Source organism: Vidua chalybeata, chromosome 4 (assembly GCF_026979565.1).
Source record: "Vidua chalybeata isolate OUT-0048 chromosome 4, bVidCha1 merged haplotype, whole genome shotgun sequence".
In the NCBI taxonomy this organism is placed as follows: domain Eukaryota; kingdom Metazoa; phylum Chordata; class Aves; order Passeriformes; family Viduidae; genus Vidua; species Vidua chalybeata.
In genome coordinates this window covers 67977403-68002096 of record NC_071533.1, presented here as the reverse complement: position 1 = coordinate 68002096, position 24694 = coordinate 67977403, and the positions used below count along the sequence as shown (strand labels likewise).

The 24694-nt window shown below is 40.7% G+C and overlaps 1 long non-coding RNA gene across 2 annotated transcripts; it reads right to left on the bottom strand.

Annotated features, from left to right (window-relative positions):
• Positions 1 to 2837: 2837 nt before the first annotated feature.
• Positions 2838 to 12608, bottom strand: LOC128787054 (uncharacterized). 2 transcript variants are annotated; one of them, XR_008430552.1, is made up of 5 exons: positions 12420 to 12608; positions 12134 to 12319; positions 11321 to 11386; positions 10120 to 10379; positions 2838 to 3074 (listed from the first exon to the last, which is right to left on the bottom strand). It is a non-coding gene; the product is annotated as an uncharacterized LOC128787054 (long non-coding RNA). The 2 variants fall into 2 exon arrangements; XR_008430551.1 differs by lacking the exon at positions 2838 to 3074 and having other exon boundaries at positions 9729 to 10379.
• Between the last annotated feature and the right edge of the window lie 12086 nt (positions 12609 to 24694).

Below are 24694 nucleotides of genomic sequence, written 5' to 3'. Positions count from 1 at the left end.
CCTCCCTATTTACCACATTCCTTCTGCTCATTAAATTCTTCCTGTGTTTTTATAATTGAATCATTAATAGTATCCCTGTTGGATCATGACAGCTTTCCTTGTTGTAGTTGTCATTTTCAGTGTATCAGAGCTGACTCAGAATATGGCTGACAGTGACCCTGCTCTGAAATGAAAATTAAATGGGGGTGCTAACTCCTGCTGGATAGATAGTTTACTTGAGAATATATATGTTCAAAATAATTAGTGCTAAAATCATGATGAATGAGAATGGAAAATAGAAAGTCTTACAAAAGGAGATGGGTTGTTTAAACAGAGAATAAAGTAAAAAAGCTATCTGGAGATATAGAAATAGAGTGAAATAAGTGATATTAGCAATGCTGTTATTATTAATTCAAATTATTAGTCATAAGAACTGGTAATGCAGGATGGCACCATGAAGTACCATGTACAGGCAGAAATATTGCCCTGAAGAAATTCTAGTCTGGGTTTAATGATAATCTGTTGCTAAAGTTAAGTACTGCTGCACACAGAACAAGGTTGTTTTGTTAAAAAAAAAAATTGTTAATGAAGGAGGAAAAGCCTAAGGGAAGATATGGGAGATTGGAGACTGCCTGAGAGAAAGATGGGAGAAGAAGGGAAAGCCAAATGAAAGGAAGCCCAAGGGCTGGAAAGAGGACTAGGGACAAAAGTCCTGTTCCCTGATATCCCTCCTAGCACGAGAAAGAGCATTTGAGAGGAAAATCTGTCCTTAATTTATGTTAAAATATATTTCATGGTTAAAGATGTATTTTTCTGCATTCCCGGACTCTGTTTTCCCTGGGAGGAAACATCCTTTCTTCACATAGAAGAAAAATACACAGAAGCAAGAGGAAAGCTGCAGAATACTGCAAAGAAAACCACAAACAACACAGCTCCAAAAAGGATACCTGGTTCATCCAGACCTTTATAGTGCAGGTCAAGCACATGGGAAAAATAAACCATCACAGTTAAGTGCTCTGTGGAGGAGAGGAGGAAATGCTTTGGCAGCTGGATCCCATAACTTGGAGCCTACACCACAGTCAGCATCAATACTGACCTGGAGAGCTGAAAGGTTCCTTTCTAATCCCACATGAACCCAGTTAACTCTGTGTTGATTTCAGACCACAAACCAGTCCTTATTGAGATCAAAATCCAGGTCATGTTAAAAATCAAAACTTAAAGACTAAGTTAGTTTTTCAAATCCTGAAAAATTAAAAGGAAAATTTTAATTAAAAAAAATAGGGAAAATTACATGTCAGTAACTGCATGGAATGTCTTTGTTTTCTCTTTAGTCAGACTGAAGTTTTTATGGTTTATGAATTAAAAAGTATCATTTATTAGAGAGATACATATATGTGCAGATGTGTACACACTTTTAAACCATTAATTTTATCCTCTTGAGGGAGTTTTGTTAACAAGGGTCCAAATTTTACTTTCATGAAACAGCTCAACTGATAAGGATGGTTATGGGAAAATATTAATTAAGTAAAGGCAGGTCAAGTCTTCATACAAGCATATTTTCAGTGGAAGAATGATTATCCAGCTAGTGAAGATTCTTTCCATCACTTATCTCTATGAAACATCTTAAAATTTGTTTAACTTCAATGCACAAATATTTATTTTGATCTTAACAGGTTTTGCACACAGTAGAAGATAAGTATGAATGCTGCTGATTCCTATCCTGGTAACACAGCTCATTTTATAGAATGTTATTTTAACCAAATTTTGACTTTGAATCAGCATAGAGGGAGGGAGTTGTTTGGAGCCATGACCAAGGAGACCCTAATATCAAACTCACAATTTTTTCATTATTAAAAGAAAATTCATCAAGAAATCCTATCAGACACTCAAGTTTTGCAATAGGATTTTCCCTTGGTATTATTTTCACTGCAAATGCTGCAAAGAAACAAACTGAAACAAAGACCTACTGTGCTTTTTCAGGGGAGAGATGATGGCTTTTACCTCATCTCTTCTCTGGGTTCCCCTTCTTCCATATTCTCAATAATAAACTCCTATTTAGCAACAGAATTTGTTGTTAAGTGACAAGTATGATGTCACAGAACAGACAGACACCTGACAAACCATAGTTTAAGTAAACTAAAGACTGGGTGAACATAACCTTGATTCCCAGATGCTGCTTAAATAAAAGCACTGCTCATTTCAGGCAGAAAGGTGAGCAAAGCACAGCTGTTCAGGAGAAAGCACAAATACAAATTGTGCAAATCACTACAGTATGGCAAAAAGCACTGGGCTGCTGCTGCAGAGACATCAATGTGCACCAGCAGAAGATTTGATCTTTAACTCTGTCAGCAAAGGGAATAAATTCAAAAGAATCCTTATTTTCAGCATGTAAATTCTGCTCTCTGCAGCCTTAGCAAATAGTGTGCATTTCATTCCACTTTCATTTATTCCCATCATCAGGGAGAAGAACTTGCACATTTGTATCATCATCATATGGAAAATTATATAGATTTGTTCAATAATATCTATTTCCCCAAATCCTGCAGTGGTTACATTTTAAAAATATTATCCCACTCTTTTTTAACTTGCTTAGGAAATAAATTTAGGAGAAATGTGAAGTATTGGGATGTCAGCCTGGGGTCTGCAGAGTTAACACAGTGAACATGGTGGCTTTAGAGGCTCCTCCATTAACCCAGCTTTAAAAACTTTGAGCTTCTTCCTTTCTAAGGTTATATCTTGAGCTGTTATTTTCTACCTATCGACCATTAGAGAGTAACAACTTACATTTCCATTATATCAAAAAAGTTGATTTTCTATTTATTTGCTTAATTTGTTTTTAAAGATTTTTTTCCCTTTTCTTCATCCTATTTTTTTACCAGAATCTGGAGTTTGACTTTTCACCCAAAACAAAGCAAAAGTCCTTGATCCTTTACAGAAGTTAGTGGCACATGTCATTTAACAGCATCTGGGGTCCTGCTCATCTGCTGTGTGTGATCCAGATGCATCCACACCACTGAGTCAGCAGAGCCAGGTAGATTTCTGTCAGGTGAGTTTTCCTCTGATCCAATATTGTGTAGCCTGAGTCCATCTGAGTGCTGGAGGATACAGGTAAAACAAGCTGATCAGTTCCAACACAAACTGCCGTTCTCATGGTAGTTCTGCATGTTGTCAGGTGGATAAATAAATATATTTTTGTAATAACGTGGGAAGTGACTTTTCCTTTCAAAAAGGAAGGTGCTAAGAGAGTCTGTAACATAGTTACTGCTTAAAAGGTAAAATTGGTGCTCATGTGGCACTGGACAGAATATTTCCAGTCTGAGTGCCCTTCCCGTTCTCCAGGAACCACACCTCCCTTTGGAAGAGCAGTGGTCTCCCTTTGGCACCAGAGTGGCTCCCAGGGTTGTCTCAAAGCCAGGCAGGGATGGTGCCACCTCCACGGTGCCAGCCCCACGGTTAGAAATCCCAGGATGGGGAGCTGTGGATTTCCTTGAGGCAGTAAACAATTAAAAGCACAACTTCTCCCAGCAAGAAGAACGCACCAATTTCCTGCACAGGCAGCAGGCTGGACTAAAGACACTTTTCATCCCTCCTGTACCACACTGCTGCTAAAAAAAAAATCAAAACTGAAGGTGAAAAGATGAAGAGTTTCCAGACAAAACCAGACTGACTTTGGAAGCTCACAGTTAGTGCTTGCTCCCTTTCTGGGGATGGCAGTGTCAAACTCTTTTACCAACACTGAACTAAATAGTCTTTGAATAAAACATGTGAACAACATCAGGAACGACGAATAAACCCCATGGGAGTCGCTGCATCACTGGGCTACAAAATCAAGCTGCTTTTCCCCCGTATCTCCCACTGCCCTCATGAATCTTGCACTGCTGATCACAGCACTCAGCTCCTGTGTGTGCCTACACACACAGCCACACACTCTACAGGCAAGGCTGGGACAGACACCAGCACTGAAGGAAATATTGATTCCTTATAGAAGTGCTGCTGATTTTTCTGCTCTACAATAATCCTTCACACAGCTCCCCAATGTGTGTCCAGACTTTCCTCTTACATTGATTTACTTTTCACATTTCAGCTTCAATAAGGGGAAAGATTCATGTTTTCCATGTATTTCTTTCCAGTTTCATTAGATTGAATATTTCAATAATTTTTCTTAATTGACATTTTCAATTAATCTGTTTCTCAGAAGCATCATCCTCTCTCTATATGTGGCTTGAGTGCTTCATACTGAGAGAATATGCAATTAACTCATTTAATCTCGAGTCAATCCAGCAGAGGTGGACTGCACTCAATAGTTGATGTATTTAATAGTGGGTTTTGGTGCCTGCATTTCTTATGGAAAGGATCACAGGATGCTAAGTGGTGTGAGTAAATGTTTAAGAGAGTGATATTGTATTTGAATTATTCCATTCCATATTGTATTGGTCTATTGAATATCCAACCCAAGAAACAAGCCTTGGCTCCACTTTCAGTCTTTGTTTCCATATTGATGGGTTTTTAACTGTCTCATTCCTTTGTAATCTCAGAACAACCAGTTTATTTATTTAGTATTATTTTATATATCAATAATCAAGAGCAACCTGATTACTTATTTCTTTTATAATGCCACTCAGAGCATTACTCTCTTGTCCTTGACTTCATGGAACTGCAGGGAAATCTCTTGTTTCTAAAACTTAACTCCATTAGTGCTGGTCAAAACTTGCGTTTTCCAATAGGTTGGTGTTTTTTTAAACAGGTAAATTATGTAGACATACTAAGATATGCACATAAATATTTACATTAAAATAATTTTTTAAAATGCTCAGTGGTCATTGATTTAGAAATGTTGGATCAAAAATAAAAATAATCTACACACACACAAGCACTGTGAAGACATCAAAATCTAGAAGTAACTTTCCAAAATTAATACTATTCCCAGCACACATTCTAAATAAATATGCATTACCATTTTCTGAGTAGAGCAGCATATTTCTCCTGTAATACATTTTTCTATGCTGGCCCATAAGTTTCTGCAAGATGATGTTTTGTAAATAAACTAAAACTTATTTTTGACACAACTGTTTCTTAAACAAAACTTATGTGGTATACATTGCTGTATTAGAAAATATCTGTATGCTCTTAAATACCACAAGCAGTAGCCCATGAGTTAGAATGTTCATTAAATATTTCTTTCTATTGTCTTTCGACCTCCTTTTTCCTCCTGCCTTTTTAAAATACTGAATGCTTTTAAAACTTGAATACTGTAGAATTCCTCAAGCAAAGATAAGGAAAGTGAATGTTTATTTGGAAAAAAGGTGAATGTCAGTATTTATAAAGATAATAAAGGGAAGTAATCTCTCAGTTCAACTCAAAAGCAAACTTCAGCCTAACAAGTAGGTGTAGGAACATTTCCCCATGCTCCTTGTCATGGTCATCCTGTTTCCACAGCTGTTAATATGTTTTTCTCACAAGCATCTGGGACTGGCATCAGGAAGTGCCAGAACCATCTACCAAGGCATGTCCTGCAGATCTCATAGTATGAACCTGTCATATCACCTGCCAAGCAGCTCAATTTCCATGTATTCTTCTTCACATTAGTGGCAATAATTTTCAGCATAATATTCCCTTTGAACTCTCATATATCTGATAAGACTCAGAACAGGTAATTCTGCATTGCAGGACTTGGTTATCCAGCAGTTAACTTGGTTAACCAGCAGTTAAGGTGGAAGAGTGACAGAGGGGGTGGACAGGCAGGCACCAAGAAAAACACAGGCAAAAAGTAGAACTCTCCAAATCTGCTTTGCCATAAGATTCAAAAGCAGAAGCACCAAGTTCATCTCTGTAAGGATTCCTTAGCCTTTAATCCACATGTGTGGTTTAAACAGGTTTTGGCTTTTTGTTTAAACTGATCACATTCACATGGAAGGAATAGAATGGAAGTATCTGGTTTAACAACTTTAAAGTTTTTTTTGTTTTGTTTTGTTTTGTTTTTTAATACAACTCTCATGTTTACATGAACCATCCAAGCATTTTGACATTCATTCTTTCAAAAATGTGCTCCAAAGCCTTAATCCTACAAACGTGTAAATCATTTATTTATTCCTGAGGGTACAGTGCACACAGGGATAGACATTCTCTGCATCAGAAAGATACAAAGGGCCACAACCGTGCTTTGAATAAATTTTCAATGATTCATTTGTTTTAAAAAATTAAAGGAATGTACTCCCCTGAAAGAGTGAGCCACATCTATAATCCAGTAGGAGTGGGAAACCTTGGCTTAGTAAGTGATAGGTTCTCATCAGGTAAGCTGCAGTATCTCACCTTTCTGCATTTCTGTCTTTTCACAAATGCAAAATAAGATACAGAAGCTTAAATCCATGTCCCTAACCCTAAGGCTAATGCATTTTATTTGTGCAGGCTGTATGCAGGCGCTCAATTAGCACAGTCCAGCTGATGAGACCCAGCTCATTAAGTCATGCTAACTCAATTGTGCCCAAGTTGACGATGACTTGTGAGGTTCACTGGCATTGAGTTTCTGCTTGAGACAGAAACTCCTGGATAATAATAAACAGCAGTGAATAAAATGTTCACAGGTACATGGCCTTCATCTGATCTGACCTGTTTCTGATGCTCTGTGGAGTCTCCTTCTGAACCAGCCCCCTCAGATCCTCACTGCTATCAGGGAAGGTCCTGTCAGCTGAGTTGAAAGAGCTCAGTGTCTCAGTTCCATTCCCACACACAGGCACCTTCAGTGTTTGACATCTGGATGGATCCCACGTGCCTGTGCTTTCTGTAGCAGCAGTGAAGGGCCAAGCAGGAATCTTAAAAACCAAAGCACCTCTATGTGGGGGCAACTGAATGAAGGCCTGCATGCTGCTGTGTCACCAAGTGAAGGGGTCTGCTCCTCCTACACATCCAGTACTGTCTACTGCCAGAGACAGGACAGTGGATTTAGTGGATCTTTGATCTGACTGGATGGAACCCTTTTTCATTTTCTTCTTAAAGTGGAAATGAGACTTATTTTAAGGCTGAGTTGTTACACATCCCATAATTTTATACTAATTAATTCTCTGCTGCAATATGTTTATTGGGCAGAGTGTCTCAGGCGAAGGTTTAGTGTTCAGAAAAAAGTTTACAGCAGGAGCACAGACAGCAAAGCACCTGACTGGCAGGGTTTGGGTTGTGAACCAACCAGCCGAGACCATGGCCTGAACCTCCTCCTGAAACCTTCCTCCAGCCATTCTCCTTCCTGTGGCTTCTCTCCCCTCTTCTGGCACAGCATCCCCCATTCTTCACTTGTCCCCAGCAATCTGCTCCCTCAGCCTTGTCCACAAAGTCACAGTCCCTCTGTGTCCCTGTTCCTGTGTCCCTGTGGCTGTGTCCACTGTGAATCCCACTCTGGGTCCTTCCTGACACTCTGGGACCCACTTCCCAGAGCTCCTAACTCAGGAAGGGCTTCAAACTGCTGGGTTAGGAAGAATTCTCTTCAGCTCTGCCAGTTATACAAAATACAACATTTTCTGTTCCTCAGGTTTATTTTGTCCCATCTCCTGTGTGAAGCAAGCTCCCTGCACAGTTAATTCATCCTCTCTCTTTTCCTATCCTGGCAAACACCTTCCATATCCCCCCTCTTATTTTGACCCTGTTCCTCTTTATTCCAGGCATGGTTTGTTTTTTGATTTTTTTCCCCAGATACATGCACTCATATTTTTTCTGCTGATATTTTTTGTTTATAGCTGAAAACTGAAGTCTGAGTGCTGTCTCAAGATTTTTAACCACATTTCTAATTGTTGTTATCTACTCCTCATTTTCATTTTGCTGCTGCTAGAACTAAGGCCACATGCAGAGGGACTTTGTAGGAGAATTCAGCTAAGCTTTGTTTTCTCGGATGAGCAATGCTCTTGCTATAAGTGCCTGTCATCACAAGCCTTTAGAAAATATATCATGAAAACAGGGAGTGACTGGGGAAAACTAGAAACAAAATAAAAGAGTACAAGTACATGTGCCTCTAGTTTTAGAATTAGAAATTGAGGAAAAGCCCTTATATAATACATCAAAAGAGTTTTACATAAGTGATTTATTTGGTTTAGTATAAGTGATTTATTTGGTCTATTTTTGTTCTAGGTTTTCAGTGTTATAAATAACAGCAAGATCTCTTTCAAACAGAAATACAACGCACACCTTGCTAAGACAGAAACTTTCCCAATTCTCATATAGGAGAGATGAGGTGCTGCTGGATGTAAGTCATAATTCTGGCACACTGTCAAGTATTTCTCCAAAAATAAGACTTGGAAACATTAATTTACAGCTTTGGAAGTTAAAGGGTCATCACAAGTACAGAGAAGAGTTACTACTCTTCCAAAACTCATCCAAATTCCTGCTGTAGTCCTATCACAAGCCCCACAATGTCAGATTCTCACATAACATGTCCATTATCATCCAAGCTCCTCCCTGCTTCCTCACCCAGGAGTGGAAGCTGTGTTGGATTAGCCACAGCAAGGGGACAATGTGGGAGCACACAAAGGAGGAAATAGCAACATCTCTGATGTAAGAACAACTCCCTGTGCCAGCTGCTCCCTGATGGGTAATGACATTAATTATGCCCCTGTGGGGTATGCAAGGCTGCTTTTTGCTTCCCTGTCTCTCAAATGTGCCCACAGTGAGAGCTGCTGGCACAGGGTAACCTTGTTCTGTGAAGCCTCTTCTTAGAACCGGTTCCTGAACCAGTTCTTGCATCTATTCAAAATTATTCCTGCCTGGAAATAAAAAGTTTTTTCCCTCTCATCTCAGGTTATTAACAAAACACTTACAATCAATACTGCCCTAGAGCCTTTTTTTACTATTTCATTTGAAAATTTAGGAATTAAAAAAGATAATTTCAGAAGATGCTTCTGACCCATGCCTGGAAGTATTCAAGACCAGGCTGGATGGGGTTTGGAGCAACCTGGTCTAGTCCAAGTTGCCCCTGACCATGGAAGGGGTTTGGAACAAGATGATTTTTATGCTCCCTACCAACCCAAACCAGTCTGTGATTCTATGATTCTGTTCTCACTTTGGACAATCCCCAAACACACGAGTATTTAATGCCTTTTCCATGCTTTCATTTAACAGAAGAAGGGTTTTCAGTTGTTCCTAAGAAAACCAAACTTATTTTGCCTTCATGTTTCTGGATTATTTTGACATCACATTAGAGGGAAAACCTGAAGCTCAGCCACATTGCTGGACACAAGAAAATCTGCCAGGTGAGCTTCACAGAAAGAAAGAAAGAATCACAAGTACAGCTTCTCACAAGTCTGGTGGCTATTTTCTGCACTCCAAAGAGTTTTTCTGCACTTCAAGCCCGAAATGTGATGGTTGTTCTCTGGAAAAGTTTCTTTTTTTGTAGTTCATTAACAAGGTGAACTGGACCATGGGGACCAGGAGATGCCTTGGTGAAAGAAATAATCTAATGAGGTTGATGGTCTCAAAGAAGATTGTGTTGAGCTAAAGAGGAGCAGGCTGAGCCAGTTTCTCATTTTCTCAAGAAAATGACAAATGTGTATAGATTTTTTTTTACTAGTTGCCTTGAAAAAAATAAACAAAATAGGAGTTAAACTGATTTTTTTTTCTTTGTTTTCTTAGCAAATTTAAAGTATGTTTGAACAGTTTTTTTTCCCAGAAGTTAAATATTTTCTCTTTGAATGCCTTTTAAAAATGAATGTCAATGCATTTTCAAGTAAAACTATTTTTAAATACTAATGAAAACACTTCAGTTAAAAATGTCAAAATGAAGACATTTATTTTCCATTCTTTAGTTCTATGATGACTTTTGAAGAAAAAAGTAAAATGGGAAATGAACTGTGCTTTCTTAGCTTATTTTGTTATTGGCTGACACAAGAGTTTACACCTTTTTTCCACCAGTGGAAGGCCTCTGAGTATGATTTTCCACAAAGTAGATTATAGAGGAGAATCCAACCAGTGTATCTGAGAAAATATGTTTTGGTGGGAGCAGAATAGAGAAACTCAAAGAGAACAGAGACTTCCGCTATGTAGAAGGTTTCTAGATGATCACAAGCAAATATCATATAAATGTGATTAATTTCTTACAAACTGATACATTGTCAAAAATTTAACTCAAACTCTACACAAATGAAATCTCCTTAGTAGCTTTACCTGTTCAGTCTATTTGCTGGTGAGCTCAACTACAGATTAGGAGCATCAACATGCACTTCCCATGCTCAAAGGCCATGCTGAGGTGAAATAAGTATCTTCATAACCTGGTATTTAGATTTGAAGAGCGTGTGACAGGGAGAAAACAGAACCAAAAGCCTCAAAGGAACAATAGAGCTTGTTTCCAAAAATATTGATCGAAGCGTTGCTGTTTGAAGTCGGCTTGGCTCAGGCAGGTGGCTGATGAGCTGAAGGATCGTGCACTGTTTTGACAGGAAGGCAAACATATCAGTTTAAATTCAACAATCCCTCTACTCAAGTTGTCATTTCAAATCTTTCTTATGCCATCGACCTGACATTAGATCAATGCAATTATGACATTTTATGGCACATCAGTGACAAAGCAAAATATTGATTGAAAATCCTAGAGGATGGAAAAATACCAGAAAGCATATATTACATATGTGGGTTTTCTTTCAATTTTGGGGGTCTTTTTCTATAGAAATGACCTCTTTTACACCAAAGACATTAACTGGTTTCGTCTTTGCCCTATAACATTATTTATAGTTACTGACATTTTTTAGAGGATCGTTTCTGACTGAAGAAACTTTGACTAGTCCTAAAGGAGGCCAGTTAGCTGAACTCATTACTTTTTTGTCTGAATATACACATTGAAAAGTGTTTGATCTTCGTGGCTGTTTTACTTCAATCTTATTTTCATCTTTCCATTATTTCTGTATGTGAGAAAGCATTATTACAATTTTTCTTGAAGTGTAGCTTGATACTCACTGTAAGCATAAAACTAAATCTTTATGAATGATGCCAGAAGGTCTGTTAAAATGCTATATTTTTAACAGTAGTCTCAAAATCTAAATGGGAAAAAATAATCTTATTTGAAGACTGACCATAAAACTCCCTCTTCTCAAGACAGCCTAAACTATGGCAAGTTTAGAAAAGTACACTAAAAAACCAACTTTGTTAGACATAATATCTGGCACAATATAACAAAATGCAGAAACACTTTTTTATTTTTGCAAGGTTAAGAAGGTGCGACAGTAACAGTGGTTATATTTGGTGGAATCAAAAATTTGATTTCCATTACACTGGGCTTTTCTGTAATTGGAAAGAGTGCAGCAGTGTCCACGTTTTGGACACTGGGGGGTTCTGTCTATGGCAGCAACATTCCTATTATCTGTGTAATTACCTCATAAGTTACTCTCCCAAGAGCTGATGAGGAATGACGGGTGCTTAGTGGTGTGATTTGCATAACCTATTGTGGGCAGATGCATTAGAAAAAATTAAACATATCTATAGACAGCACTGGCAACTTCGTCCAGCCCCATAATTGCCAACCCTGGAGTGTCTAGCACAGCTCTAGCCATCTGGCCCAATGAATCCCTGCTTGGATCATTGTCCAAATAAAGCAATCTTCCACTTCACATTATTTCTAGGAGAGATATCTCCTTAGAGGGCAACATTCCCATCTGCACACTAAGGATCTTCTGAGTGAGGGAATAGTCATTGAAGAACTGATGTGCCAGATTAGATTGAGACTGAAATTATGGGTTTTAAAATTTTCCTACAGCTATGCAGAGCTTGACTTGAACCACTCAAGGTTAACCATGTGTTTCTCCATGGTAACTCTTCTTCTGACCACAAGAGCAGGTCATTTTCAGTATAAAAGCATCAACTGTGGCTCCACAAGAGGCTAAAGCCTAAAACATAGCAGATCAAGAGTGCATTCCAGAGAATACCACTTTTTCTCCTGCCCAGACTCCCAGGGTTTGCTACTGGCTAGTGCCAGAGACAGGAAGCATTGATATTGGATCTCACCAACCTCACCAATCTCAAGATAGATTCATCTAAATGGCTCCATGGAGGTCAAAAAGCAGAGACAGCTGAAACTAAATTGAACTCTTGATTTGAAAAAGTTGCAGGAGCTATTTCAATGTGTTCCTGTGATACGTGTGTGCATTATATGTGTCCCTGCATAGATGCATATTTGAATTATTCTTACTACACTTGAATTGCCCGATCCATGGTGCAGGACCTTGAACTTGTTGAACTTTACTGGGTTCTTGTAGTTCCACTTCTCAAGCTTGGCCAGGTCCCTCTGTATGGTCCTTTCTTTCACTTGTGTCACCGGTCCAGCTCAGCTTCCTGTCAGCTGTAAAGGTGCTGGGGGTGCACTCGATCCCACTCTCTGTGGCATTGATAACGACATTAAAGAGCCCCCATCCCATGGCAGAGTCCTAGGAGGACACGCCTCATCCCTGCCCTCCACCAGCACATGGAGTACTGACCACATCTGTGTCCATCGGGACAAGTGCTCGGCACCAAATCACCCGGCCTTCACAGCCAGAGCTCTCCAATGTGGAGATCAGGATGTCATGGGGGACTGTGCTGAGAGCCTCATAGGACCCTGGGCACCCCTACAAGTCTGGAAGTCCAGGGGCTGAGCCCTGTGGGCACAGCCCTTTCCAGGTGAATCAGAATGGTTCCACTCTTCCACGAGTGCTGGGTGTGACCCTTTGTGACAGAGACGCCTTCCAAGGGCCCTTGGTGATGTGGGGCTGCATCAGCCCCGAGAGGCCATTGTGACACTGCAGGGTGTCACTGCCCTGACCCGCAGGGATCTCCTCCCAGCAGAGCCACTCTGCTCCCTCACGAGGAAGCAGCTCCCTGGAGAGCTCTGCTGCAGAGCAGAACAGAGATGGCAATGGAGGAGAAGGTGAACCCCAACTCTTGGGGCAACAGCCTTAAGCAGGGCACAGCCAGCAGCTCTCAGAGCCTGAGGGCCCGGTGGAGGCCATGCAGGAGACTCACACAGAAATGTGGCTCCTGGATTCAGTGTGTGTCTCCTTGCACTGAAGCCCAAGGAGACACACAATGAATCCAGGAGCCACATTTCTGTGTGAGTCTCCTGCATGGCCTCCGCCGGGATGCAGAGACCCAGGCAGCGGCTGACAGCCCAGCAGGACTGGGAGCACAGCCTGCGTGTGCCAGCTGCTCTGGGACAGCAGGACCCAGCACTGCCATTGTTCCATGAGACAGAACCTTCTCAGGAGCTGGAGACAAGGAGCCCAGTAGGCAGCTGCACATCCCAGTAGACCTGTGTGGGGCACAGGAGCCACATCCTTGTACGTGTCCTGTGTGGGCTCCAGAGGCCCTGGCAGCAGCTGACAGAAGAGCAGGAGGGGGGCACATGGCAGGCCTGTGTCAGCTCCCCTGGGCTGGCCTCCAGGGACATGGTGCCCCAGGCAAGTGTCAGAGCAGGACCCAGCAGCGTCCTGTGTGCAAAGGGGGAGGCAAAACCTCCCCAGCACATCTCTGCCACTGCCTGCAAAGCCTGCAGAGAACCTGAGCACCCTGTCCCAGAGGGAGCCCCCACAGGAGCTGAACATGAGGTGCCTGGCCTGTGCAGAGCACACTCTGCCCCTGCTCAGGGAAGCCAGCCCAGTTCTCCAGAAACCGGAGAATAATCCCCAGTGACCAGAGAGTGCTGGACTGGCTGGAATCAAACTTTCCAACCCAATGAGGGGCCTTGGCCAAGGAAGAACAATAGGGGCAAGGCAACAGGCCCCAGGGGCTTGGCCAAGGGAAGAAATTCCATGACAATAAGCTGTCCCAAGAGGAAGACAAGAAACACCAAGAGCTGTCCCAAAGGGAAGATGACAATGTTGAAGTGTTGTCCTGAGGAGAAGAGGACAACAGTGAAGCGTTGTCCCAAGGAGAAAACAACAACGACAAAGAGCTGTCCCAGGGGGAAAAGCACATCAGCTACAACCTCTGGGTCAAGCCCTTAGGCCCAGTGAATGAGCAGCACCCTGACGCTGCTGCCCAGGAGGTGTGTGGCTGTCTCGGCACTCTGGGCCCTGAGACAGCAGCAGAGACCGTCGCTGCTATGCCCAGCACAGTGAAATGCAGATGAAAAATCAAAACCCCATGATTCCAATGAAGATTTGTAGGGACGGTATGTTTATTACAGCGCTGGGCACATGTGGGAATTGTTTCCCTTCAAAGGACATTGTGCACCCCTGAGAACTCCCGATCCTTTTTTATTACTCTTACTAATTTACATGTGCATAGCATTTCACAATACGTTCATGCATATTCATTCTGCTGATTTCACGTTACACTTACAGCTAGTTACACTTGTACTCAGTTTTCGTCAGAAAGTACAGAAAGAACTCCTGGGTCACTCTGCACTGTCTGTTTCAAGGTCCGAGGAGTCTTTCTTATCTCTTATCTCTTTAGCTTGGAAATTCGCATTCTTTCTCCTCAGCTGGGGCAGTTTTGCTAGTGCTGCAGTTACCAGACTAAACAACATATTTGACTTATGTTAGCAAGCTCAAAGCGGCACATTTCACCTAAATCCAAATGGATTTCTACCCTGTTAAATTTTCACTCTGTCTCATTAGCTCCTGCCACAGTCGGTGCCACTGGCTCAGAGCCAGCAGGTACTGCCCTCCAAGAGGAAGCCATGGCAGCTTCTCCTGCCTTTGGGGAGCAGGTGAGAGCTGCAGGGGCAGACAGGCAGGCAGCTGCCCCACACAGCCCCTGCAGCCAGGCCAGCCCTTCGCTGGCTGGCCAGAATCCCATGGCCTCAGCAGGCAGAAGCTGTGGGCAGTGGTGGGGTCAGTCCGCCAGTGCCAGAGACCGACCCTTGGCTAAGGAAGAGTGGAAAGAATCTCTCAATCAAGAGCAAACCCAAGGGCAAGGTGACAGTGAGGAAGTACTGTCCCAAAGGGAAGACAAGAGAGACCAAGACCGGTCCCAGGGGAAAAGGGACAGTGACCAAAGCCTGAGCAGCGCTGCAGGAGCGCAGGCACAGGCCTCGCTCAGGCACACACAAGGCGATGGCCTCCGCAGGCTGCAGGCTGTGCACCGGCCACATCCCTCCCACTGCGAATACTGACAGCCTGGTCAGAGAGAGAAACAGATAAACTTTCCTAGGAATTGTTCTGGGGAGTTTTGAGAAGGCTGAGAGAAAGAATTAAAACAATCTTGCAGCTGGTGTTTTGAACAGTTGTTTTCTCATAAGGTGTTTACCAAAGGGTGTTTTCTTAATTAGCCAATGGTGATGGTGTGTTGATTGAATGACCAATCAGGCCCACCTGTATCGGGACAGTATATAAAAAGGAATAGATTCCTAATAAAATTATTATTAGCCTCCTGAAGAGATCTGGAGTGTGTCACTTATTGACCCATTCCTGACTCAAGGGTGACATTCCCACTTCAGGGAGGCTCTCTGGGCTCTGAGCAGGCTGTGCCGGTGTCCCTGCATGGGGGGACAGCCTGAGGATTAGGACAGGCCGGGTCCCAGGCAGGCTGGGTGGCCCTTAGCCTGCTCAGCATCCCATGGCAGCAGCACAGGTGGAGAGTCCCAGGAGATGGGAGGCCGGTGTGAGTGTCTCAAACAGCCACAGCTGCACGGCCGTGGAGTCAGCCTTGGTAATAACACACAAGAGCTGCTGGGAGTAACCCAGCACTGCTGGGAACAACATAACGAGAGAAATTGTGACTGGAGAAGGGGTTCATGCAGAGGGAGAACAGCATTTTTCAGGGACAAACATACAAGAACACTCAAGAGCCCTGACGCCTCTGACTTATTTCCAGAAAGGTCTGAAAACGCAGACAGTGTGTGACAACAAATTTGCACAGAAAGCAAGAAAGCTGTCTCCAGGACAGGGAAAACCCTCCATGCAAAGGACCCCCCTCGAGCCCAGGCAGTGCTCCCAGGACCCTGGAAATCCCATCTGGATGAAGGCTTGAACCAGGAATGAGACCACCATCAGCAGGATCGACACTGGAACCATGGCTGCTAATCTCTTTTGCTCTCTCTCTCTTTTTCTCTTGCTTTCTTTCTCTCCCTCCCTTTAACTCATCTCTTCTTGTCTCCCTTCCCTTTCCTCCTACCCCTTTATCTTAAACCCCTTGACATGTATAGATAGGCTAGCTTAGAGACTAACATAGCCGTAGCCATGCCAATTATGTAATTACTAAAACTTGGGGAGTTTTTGCAGATCAGACCCGTGACTTTTGTTGTTCCTTTAGATCATGAGCATTTGCAAGTCTTGGGTGCTTCCTTCCCTCTGAGGGTGGATTCACAAGGCAGTGGCTTTACCATGGACACACAAATCAAAGTTCTGTCTCAAGCAGTTTTCCTTGGGGTGTATTTGGGAACCTCCCAGACCAGTTTGTCCCAGCTGGCTGGTAATGCCAGTTCATATCCTGCAAGCTGCATTTCCCCCTAAGGACAGGGGGCTAACTGGTTCAGGAATGGTTAAGCTCTGTTCACATCAGTGTTCTTCCTTGATGGATTTTCCATTCCTGTGACAATCTCTTAATGCAGAAAAATTGCTTTTGTGCTGCTTCTGGGAGTTTTATTTTTCTTTCCTAGCTCAGGCTCTCCCACCCTATGCTATTGGTTCTTTGTTTTTAATCTGTAGCCTGGCATGGCTAATAATGGCTGAATTGCACGTAAGTAAAATCCATGCAAAATGGAATGGGTTATTGGTTATGGCTGTATGAAACAGTGGTCTGAGAACACCAAGTTAACATGGAAATTCCTCATTGCAGAACTCTTCATATCTTTTTCAGATTTTTTTTTTCAGAAGAAATTTGGTTTGACTCCTATGATGGAAGGAGACATGAACTAACATGGGGGTCAGAAGAAGGGGATGAGAGAACCCAGACCTAGAGAGTGCTAGTGGAGACTTCTAATATGAAATTATTCCTTATTTGCCTACACAGAAGATGAGATGAAGTGAGTGAAGTTATGCAAAACTGTGCTGTCTACCCATGAGAATTTTAAGACTTTCATGTCCCTGTCCAAACAGATTTTTTTCTGTAGTGATGCCACCTGCCTACATTTGCCTTTGCACTTTTGATATCTTCTTCCATGAAATGCTTTTCTCCATATTTGGCTGAGTTTCAGTTGCTGTTTCTCCTCTCTGGGAGTTTGATCAGTGACACTGACAATGAGTGGAGCTCAGCCAGTAAACAGGCACATGATTAAAAAACCCTGAGAAAGGACATGATGAGCTGTGCCACATCAAGAGTTTGTAATTCCACCCAGGAGATTTGAGAGTAAGAGGAGAAGCTGAGAGTGACCAGAATTAGGATCACCAGGTGTGCTGCCAGTAACCCAAGGGAACACAGAGGATTCTGTACCTTCCACTTGCCAGTTCCATTTCTTTTGCAAAACCAACAGATTCACCTTTAACTATTGAACCATAAAGAAAATGTCACTGAAGTGCTACCATGGCTGTGATTTCTGTGTGATTATTTACTTAATGCATGAAAAAAGGAAGCTAAATTTTTAACCCATATTCATCAGTCACTTTTCTAACCCAGGGTATAATTTCATAAAACTGTCCTTCTCCTAGTTGACTCAATTGTGAAAGACTCCTAAGGTCCTTCAATAGCTAAGCACTTAGTCAAATGGATTTGTAAAATTATACACAGGCAAAACCAAAAGTTGTGTCCAAGGATTCAAAGAACAGGAGCAACACACAGAGTGTGCCGAACCTTGTGATCCTGTTAGGGAACTCAACACTGTTTATGGAGAGGAAAATGAAGAGACTCCTGATGCTCACTCAATTCCAGGCTTTCCTCAGCCAGACTCAAACTCAGGTATAACAAGCAGGAGCCAAGCTTTACATTTTCATATAGGCTTGACATAGACGCAAGCTCTGCCAAAAAAGTAGGGTGAAATTCAGTCACTAAGTTAGTGGTGAAACTCCCACTGATTCCTCTAGATCACAATTTCTTCCCTGAACTTTACTGCTTTATCCCAGTGATATGATTAGGTCAAAGAGAGCAGAATGCCAATGCCTGGTTTTATAACCAGAACCAACTTTGGCTGCCACAGCAGCTGCTTTTTACCTGGCCATCAAGCACAGGGCAGATAGAGGAGTCAGCAGACTCAGGGAAGTGACCTGTGTCTTATCCTTGTCCCTGCTGGTGAGCAGACTCAGTGACCAGGCATGATTTAGCTCACAGCCTTTCTGTCCCTTTCTTTACAGTCTATATTAAACAAAATATGAGCCACACAGTAAAGCTGGAGTGGATTTGAAATTGGGCTGTACAAGTTCACCCACCACTTATAAACCATCTGAAAGGGTGCCATTTTTCCTCAGCACTTGACTGTACATTTATCCAGAAAATAAATGCACTAACCTCAGGTCAGTTAGAACAAAAATTGCCCTTTTAGAAAGCATATCTCACATTGAACTCTCATTCACAGTTTGTATGTAAAAGCAAGGAATCCTACTTTTATGTGGCTGCCTGGACAAGGGAGTACATTTAAATGGATCATGAGGATATTTTCTCACAAAACATTTGACTGAAATACTAGTGGAGGGATTTTGAGGAACTGGATGATGAAGCTACTCCTATGGCCATGCAAGAGAATATTCTCTGATGTACTGAAACATTTAGCAGTGTGAGGACAACATCACTTATTTCCCTGTTATACCATTCCTTTGGCATCTGATTTTGAGCACAGAGACACAATATGGATCCAAAGATGAGACTTGTGCCTGACTCATTAGCACAGCCATTTTCATGTTCTGAAAATATATTGTCTCCTGTTTCTTATGGCAGCTGGATGGCTGCCACTGACAAGCAGTTGCTTATGAAAATCATTTCTCCACATGTTCTTAAAATAGAAAAATCAAAGTGTATGCTGGCAGAGTTTTAATTTCAGACATTCAAATCTCAGGGCAATACTGCAGCTTAGTGAACAAGCCAAGGCACATGTGTGATATACTATAGCCCACATTCTGTCCCACTGGCAATTCATTTTCTACCATGATGCCTTTTCCATTCCAGTTAGTGGTGTGAACAAATAGGAAAAGGGCATCAAGTTATTTACTGGATGTGACTCAGAAAGCAGAATCAAATTTCACAGCCAAGGAAGGACAAATGGGAAGCTGATAAGGAACAATTTTCTTGGGACTTTGTGCTGAATGATGGTTTCTTCCAGACCTGTCCCTCCTCTGGTCTCACAGATCCATTTATTTCCTCTGATTTACCTTACTCTTTTCACTTCTTACCTTGTCTCTTCAATTTGCACTAAATTCAAGCCTGTGAGATATATTACAGCAGCTGATTCCTTTGTTATTCTTTCACTTGAATGGAGAGACAAATGCTGAGCATAGAGGGGGCAAAAGGAGAGAGGTTCTGCTGTGCACACACTATCAGAGTCTGCTACAGCAGAGACAAATCACTTCCCAAATTAATTAAAACCCTTCTTACTCCATCACCACCCAAAAAAAGGTAAAACTCAGGAATAATGCAGACCATCCATCCAGAATGTTTAAGGATTTCCTGGTCCTCGTCCTAGCACAGTCTCAATAATTCAGTTTTTAACTTGTTGGACACCATGAGATTGGTTATTCCTTAGGCACAAGAATAATAAATATTATTAATAATAATTAATGCTGGCAAAGCCTTCTGCAAAAAGATAGTTGCTATAGAAACATTAAGCTGTTCATATATATACAATCATTATTGCAACTTATTTAATTTGAAATGAAAATAAGAATTATTTAATATTTAATATTTAATTTTAAATGAAAATAAGAAAATAAGAAAATCCATACATGGCAGGGGTTAATTTTACAAGTGTTAGTTGTTTTGTTGGGGTTTTGTTGTTGTTGGTGGTGGTGTTTTTTTGGTTTTGGTTTTGGTTTTTTTTGTTTGTTTGTTTTTTTTTTTTCTAATAAAACAGACACCTGAACATATTTTATTTACTTATTAACTTACAGATAACAGGTTACATTTAGGACTGATTTTTTTCAGTCTCATACAGCTATTAAATCAGCCTGGGTTTGCAGCAGAATATGGCTGGAGCAGCACAAAGTGAATCACATTCATAATTTGTATGTTTCCTTAAGGAATCCTTGTTGCATTTCAAGGCCATTGGCAAAGCAATGGTGTAGGGAGTATTAAATGCTTTGCTGGTCATTATTTCAATCTGTCAGCCTGTTAACAGATAATTTTGGTGGGAAAATTCATTCTGGAAAATCCTCAGAAGAGGTTTATGTATCTTTGTCTATGTTCAAGAAATGGGTTTGCACTTTTAAGTACAGCAACATCTGAAAAAGAAAATGCATATGGATGGGTACTTCATTCCTTCCTCCACCTCCGTATTTGAAACAAGAGTGACACACTAGCAGAAAATAAACTGAAATTCTCTGGTGGAGTGGGCTGTTGCTGTTGGAGAATAATGAATGTGGTGAGCCATGACTGAAAATACTACACTGAAAGAATTAAAATGCATCAAAGACAAGATTTCTTCTATTTCCCCTACCACTATTTCTAGCACAAGAAATTAAATCTTAGTAAAGTTTTTAGGTAATCCTAAATTCTAATATTTAATTTTGTTTCCCCTGTTTTATTTTGGTTTTAATACTAGATTTCAATTAACAAAAAAAAAAAAGTCTGAAGATATCTCAACCCATCTCAAGGTCATCTGTAACACTGCTATCACAATTCACAGAGCCTTTGGAAAGACTTCTTTTTGGGCTGAACAAATCATAATTTGTCATCTCAAGTTTTAGAGCCATCTGTTTGAAGAAGCATTAAATCTACACTATTTTTATCCAGCAACTACAGCATCTATTTTTATTTTGTTATGTTTTACAGGAGCTCTATTGTTAGCTTTTTCAAAGCCTTCTCAAGAGGTTTAAACTTCAGATGACTTTTTATTTTTAACTTTCTGAATTGCTACCTGTTCTTAATTTCCCTTCATTTCTCTATTATGAGGTAGCTCAATATGCTCAGACTGTCTGGTTTCTTTAAATCTTAGAGATGACCTGTTTCCATTTGATACATATTTATGACTATATTTACATATAAAGTTTGAAATGAAAATTTAGAACCCAAAATTACATTTCTCTATCACATCATAGTGTGCAGCAGATGCAATGATGGATTAGTACATATTCCAGAATATCCCAGTTTGTTTTGACTCTGTGGGTTGGCACTAAGAAACAAGGAATTTACATCAACCTTCCACAAAATGAATTTTTGTTTTTTCATGACATAAACATCAGAAGGAACAATTTCTTTTAAAGAAGCAGATGTCTGCACCAAAGATGAGAGCTGGTTTGGTTTGTAGGAGAGAAGGAGAAGGACAGTCTTCCTTGAAGAGAAGGAGGAAAAAAAGATAACAGGAAAATGAATCAAATAAATGAATCCCAAATAAACTCACCAGATGTTGGAAGGATTATGTCTAAAGTATATTAAATATATTACTTATAAGTACTCCTTTCTATTCCTTTCCTATTTTAATTTGACTGGATAAAAACTGTCTTAAGACTGATGATAAAATGTACTGGCCCTGAAAAACAGAAAGCAGCTAAACATAAAACTCTGGGACTTCTGGTGCATACCAGGTTTTTAAACAAAATCATAAATAAAATATACGGAATAGATCAACCAGTAAATTAGCAAAGAGGGGGGCAGCTGGGTATAGTGAAAACTCCAGTGCCAATAAAGCCAATGACAGTTTTGACATTGATTTCACAGGGACCAATAACTCACCTTAGAGTACACATATTTCAGACAGTACATTTTGAGAAAAAATGGATGAATTTAAATGAAAAACTTCTGTTTTGAATTCCAACTCAGCCAAAATTGACTTATGATATGATGAAATAATTCAGATTTTAATTCTAACATTTTTCTTTCTGAACATTTACAAATGTACAAAGGGGGATATAAAATGTAAATTATAAATATAAATTATGAAATAAAAATAAATTATAAAATATAAATGTACAAAGGGCCAGCAAGGGTTGCTGGCCTGGGCTTTTACTGATTAAATAGTAGATCTGAATTCTTTTACTAGATTGCTCATCTTAGGTCCTGTGCAGGAGTAACAGTTGGACTCAATCCTTGTGGGTCACTTCCAACTGAGCATACTCTGTAATTCTCTGCAACCATGTCTAAAAAAAGCTTTTTATTTAGTCTAAACATAAAATTAAGTAGAGAAAGATCCCCAAAAGAGATGAGCTGGTTGGACATTTCATTTTGTAGGCCAGTGGCTAAACTCCTGGTAAATAATTCTTCTCAGCAGGATGACATTGAGTTCAGCCTCAGTTTCTGGAGATCAGCTTGGGCCAGTGTCTACTGAATGTGAAGACCCAGCCACTCACCTGGCGTAGGAAATTCTACTGAGGACGCAAAAAGAGGCAGAAACTTTCTTCTGGTGCAATCCAGTGCTCCACTGGACTCTCCTTCTTGACCTGATACAAGCAATAAGGGATAATCTGTATGAGATTGGCTGGGCCAATCTTAGATTACAGTGTCAGGGTTATTATATTAAGAACTGGTTTATTTATGAAAAATTGATTATAGTTCTATTATGTTGTGTTATGTTCTATATTCAGCCAACAGCCATGTTTTGGATGTAAAATACATGTTTATGTGAGTAGTACAAATCTAATAAACACTTCCTTCTCATTATTAGCCACCACTTTATCACCCTTTTAAATCAAGGTTCTCAGAACACAGAAGGAAAGAGCTCTGTTATAATGTCTCAATTTGTTTTATTTTTTAATAAAAGGTAAATTGTTGTTTTCCTTTTCTTGTTAAAGGTTGGCTTTTTTTTTGGTACTTTTTCTGGATTTAATTTGCCACTGCAGTGCTGTCAAATGTTTCACTCTTAAAATAAATAAAAGAGAGAAAAAGGCCAATAGATAGACACATCCTGAGTTGTCTACCTTGATATAATTTGCCGTCCACAGAAATAGAAAATAAGTAAAACCTGTAGTTTGGCTGTGAAGGAAAAAAAAAACTAACAGAAAACACTCTAAAGTCTCACCTGAATTATTCTGTTCATAAAAACACTATTGATAGAAGCTACAAGTACTCAAAGCAAATGTCCTATCACCATCTTGTTTGAAAAGCTGTGCTGGATAATGTCTTAGAAAAGAAGAGAAAAGAAATAATGACAACTTCCACTTCAAGAATTAAAAAGAGGCTTGGGATTTTTTTCACTTTTAAGAGTTCAGACTCTCTTCCTCTGCAAAGCAAATAATGCAAAACCTCCAAGAAGCACGAGATTAAATCAGAGCTCTGCTCTTCTGTATCCTGGGTAAACACAAGCTTAAATTTAGAATCTTAACTCTGCACTGCTGAATGGAGGCAAAGCCAGAAGGGTAGAAATAAGATAAGATCAGAAAGCAGATCAGGAATAAAAAACGCAGGTGCTAAATCCATGTATGGGCTCAGGCACAGCAATGCCAAACCACACGTGCTGATGTGACAGTACCCAGGACTAGACTTTAAGTTCAAACAAGAGGGGGAGATGTTGGAGTTCTGGATGCTGAGAATTTTAGACTTTCTGTACTGGCAGACTCTGAGTCCCAGGAGAGCACTGCATTTGACCCAAGGCTGTGGAGTAGTCTTCCAAAATTGATTGATAGCACTGGGATTATGGGTGTGTAATTTGATTAGAAGTGTGTAATGTCACAGGATGGAAAACTTAAGAGTTTGGGGTTTTAGAATATACTAATATATATGAAGCAAGATGGAGGTTTTAGGGCAGAGGCTGATCCTTCTTCTTTACCTTCATCTTCCTTCTTCTCCGTGGGTTTGGGTGGTATTTTGTAATTGGACAGAAAAATTCACATTGTGGGCGCTGAGTGATTAGTTAGTGGGTTAAAAGGAAAAGTGTAATTTCTTAATTGGACAGTTTAGCCTTAAAAGACCTTTTAACAAGAGATAGTGAGCCATTTTGTACCTTGTTAATGAAAGACTGCAGAACTCACTGCTGTGAGACTGTAACGTAGATAAGAAAAAACAAACATCTAAGCCTGAACACGAACTATTGTCTCAAGTGCCTTCAATCCCGACCTCAGCAGAGGTAGAAAAAAGAAGCCAAAAACCAGCATTTAAGGAGCTAGAGGAAGGGTTTTGTGACAGCTGAGTTGCTCCAAGATATTGTGGAGGGAATGTTAATCTTTAGCCCTGGACACTAAGGAGGATTGGATCCTTTCCAGTGCTGCTTGCTGAACTTTTACTTCCACCTGTGATTGTCACGCTGTATATTAGAGGGTCTCATCCTAAGGTCTGACTGGAGCTTCCTTTTGATATTATACCCTAACAGTATTTTTTTTAATTGCAGTATGGGGGAAAAATTCACGTCTCTCTCTTTAACCGCAAAAAGTAGCTTTTTCATCACAAAGATGTCTTTCCAGAACTGAAGGTAGTAAGGGGAAAACTTAATTGAAAAAGCCCCTGACTGTCAAATTCTAAAGTGCCAGCTACAGGCAGCTTTGTTCATACAATTCTGTCATCCTGCTAAGCACTTTGCAATCTTTATTTCTTTCTTCTCACCTTCTGCAGGCTCATATTAAATCCATTCTCTGTCTCATGGACTATTGAAAGCCTCTTGGGATGAATTGCAGCATCTCAAAGAGGATGGATGACAAGTTTTACCTCATGGCTCAGCTCACTCTGAACACAAACATGGACACTGGCAAAGGAGGTATCCAGGCCATGTCTACCCGTGGCTGCCCTTTGACAGCCCTGTCTCCCAAACACCTGCCAGTGCCCAAAG